Genomic DNA, 3,380 nt, shown 5'->3' with positions numbered 1-3,380 from the left:
TATATATATACATATCTATATCTATATCTATATCTATATATATATATATATATATATATATCTTACCTTATTGATAGGAGCTATACTTTTTTAAAAACATAATTCTCACATATTTATCTTTTTGTATCCAAAGTATCTCACTATTATGTTTATGATTGTATTTTTATTGATATTTTCTTGGATGAAATGATTCGTTTCCTACATATCAAATGACTGCTTAATCCAAAAAAATTCTCTTCTCACTTCAGCAGCACATATAGTAAAATTGGAACCATACAGAGAAGATTAGCAAGGGCCCTGTGCAAGGATGACACACAGATTCGTGAAGCATTCCATATTTTAATTAACAATCACTTGTCATTAATATCACATTATCTTAATATCAATGGACTCAATTCATCTATAAAAAGACAGAGGCTAAGAGAATGGATACAATAACAGAATCCAGCCTTCTGTTCTATAAAAGAAACACAACTCAACCTCAAAGACAGACATTGCCTCAGAGGTCTTGGGTAAAAAAAAAAATTCCAATCAAATGGACCTAAGATACAAGCAAGTGTAGTTATCTCAGTTTCTAACAAAATAGACTTAAAACTAAAATAAATCAGAAGAGATGGAAAAGGACACTTTATACTCATAACAGGAACAATCCATCAAGATGTAGCATCAGTCATGAACATCTATGACCCTAATACATTCAGAATATAAATGCACTATATTTTGTAAGAAAACCAGTGTCTTTAGTCACCATTCTTGGAGTGAGAAAATGAATGGAGAGAAACAAAACATGAAACTAGAAAATATGATGAAAAATGATGAAGGCATATTCCACACAGAGAGAAAGAAGCAGTCAAAACCATACATACAAAGTTTTGGAAATTCCAGAACTTAAGTGATACCAGGTGTTATGAATTCTATCAACATTTTCAGGGCAAAAAGAAACTTAAAGATAATTAAGAAAACTAGAAAAGGTGTTATGCAGGGTGATAATTATTAAGTAAGTTCCTCATCAGTTGGTAATATGATTAACTTCAAAGAATTGTACCTGAAAACTAAGCTAGACACCTTTTCCTCATTCTCAAAAATATACTATATGCTAGATAGACATTGAGAAGATACACATGGGGTGTGTTAAGCATAACTAGAGGTCTAGACCATGAGAACAGAATGTTAATGACATAAATCACATGGAGTGGCAGAGATGAAGAGTTTTGTAAATTCAGCTATAGAATGGATTATTCAAATACAATGGAGAAGTCCAGGCCCAGATCACTGCCTAGGGTCATGTCTGTGGTTGTGGTTCTGCAGTGGCCAGGGTCTGAGTTCATGTCCATAGTTCCTGTTACGACCAAGGGCTCTGCACAGCATCTGGTTGGTCACCTGAGAACATATTGTTGTTTGAGGGCCATGCTGCCACCAAGGCCAGGGTGCCAAGCTTCTGAGGGCCATGCCTGGGCCCATGGTCCCACTACAGCTGGGGTCCGTGATAATATCCATGGCCTGTGTTAATACAGGGGGTCACTGGAACCATGTTGTACTGAGCTAGCCCTGCCCTTCTCTGGCCCTAGATAGCTGGCTCAGCCCCTTGTTGATATTGCAGCAGTAGAACTAGACGCGTCCTTAATGGGAGAACTGGCCCCTACAATTGGGAAAGATGGCCACATCCTTCATCACAGGTATAAACCTCACCTGGGCAGAACACTAGAGCTGTCCCTGTTTTGGGGGTGCAGGTGAGGCAACACTAAAACCATGAAAGCAGGAGAGCTGACCTTGCTCCCTCAGGGTCTGCCATGGGATGACATGGATGAGGGAAATATACTTTTCCCTTTTTACTCAGGATCACAAGATTGGGAAAGCTAGCCCTGAGCTTCACCAGCAGCAGCACACTAGAGATTGGGCTCTGCACCCTGTCTGGGCAGAACACTAAATCGGTCTGACCCTGTTGTGGGGATGCAACTGAGCCAGCTCTCAGAGCATGAGAGTAGCAGAGTAAACTCTGATCCCCTCATCTGCCATGTGGTGGAATGGGTGAAGGAAACATGCCTTCAATACCACCCAACCATGTATCCCGCAGTACCTGCAGCAGATGAGAGAGCTGACCCAAGGGTCATAAGAGTGATAGAACTATTTCTGGCCCTCACCAGCTGCAGCACACAAGAAAGTGATCCTTGCACACTGCCAGGGAAGCACACTAGAGCTGACCATGTTGGCCAGGGTTGCAGGTGAGCCAGCCCTGAGTGTTTGAGAACAAGAGAGCTGACACTACCTTGTAACTGGAGGTTTCTTTCCTTGCCATCAGTTACCCAATAACCTCTCTGAGGCTTAGTATTAATTATAAACTATTTGACCTACTAGCCCAGGCTTATTATTAACTAGCTCTACCCACTTAAAATAACCCATTTCTATTCTATATTTTACCATGAGGTTTGTGGCTTGCTTTCCCAGAGGCTGTTGTCATCTCTCTCTTCTCTTTCCCTGCATCTTTTCTTGTATTTCACAGAAGGCTCTATTCTACCTACCTATTAGCCAAATCAGCTTCTTTATTAACCAATGACAATAAGACACATTTGCAGCATACAGAACGGCATGCCACATCACCTCCTCCAATGCGCCTTACAGCAATCAAGAGAGAGGGCCCTGTACCTTCCCTGGGCAAAACAGTAGAGCTGGCTGGCCTTGGCAGTATGGGTGTGGGTGAGTGGAACTGAGAATTTGAGAACAGAAGAAATGGAACTGTTCCTTGATGTAGGCTACATTGGTTAAGTTAGCCAAGGCAGTGCTGGAAAGCTTACCTGGGTAGAGATGATGATGTACAGCTGACAGGCGAACCAGTCCAGGTGACACCCAGGCCCTAGAACCATCTCTGTAAGTTGGCATATCCCAACACCTACCTCATCTATGAACTATAGGAGCATGTGAAGGGGATGGACCTACAGATCTAAAACCAAAGAATTTCTAAGACACAGGACAATAACAGGATATCCAAAATGAGTCGCAGCAAGAGCTTCCAGTATCAATGCTATAGCAGAAGTCAGAGGCCTTCAGCCCAAACCATTTCTCCAATGACTCATGGCAATGAACAGTTACTTGCAAGTAAAGATGCATGGACTAAAGGGCAAAACGTGTAACTGAACAGGCAACACTACAGCTTCCATGATGAGATTCTTCTCCTTTTTTTTTGTTTTGTTTGTAATATTTGATGTTTGGTTTTACTTTTAAATTTAGTTTTATTTTGGTGGGGGCAGAGGAAGAAAACAAGGGAATGGGGATATAAGTGGAATCAGAATGCATGATGAGAAATAAAAAAGAATCGAAAGTTAAAACCTTTAAAAGAGAAAAAAGTTATACTGTAGGTATTTTGCAACGTAGGAGAAAAGTCA

The 3,380-nt window shown here is 40.9% G+C and overlaps 1 non-coding gene across 1 annotated transcript; it reads left to right on the top strand.

The window, feature by feature from the left end:
- Positions 1–235: 235 nt before the first annotated feature.
- On the top strand, positions 236–342 carry LOC113457465. The gene has a single exon (XR_003378029.1). It is a non-coding gene; the product is annotated as a U6 spliceosomal RNA (small nuclear RNA).
- The last annotated feature ends 3,038 nt before the right edge of the window (positions 343–3,380 follow it).

This window comes from Microtus ochrogaster, chromosome X (assembly GCF_000317375.1).
Source record: "Microtus ochrogaster isolate Prairie Vole_2 chromosome X, MicOch1.0, whole genome shotgun sequence".
NCBI classification, from domain to species: domain Eukaryota; kingdom Metazoa; phylum Chordata; class Mammalia; order Rodentia; family Cricetidae; genus Microtus; species Microtus ochrogaster.
This window is presented reverse-complemented; position numbering and strand designations above follow the sequence as displayed.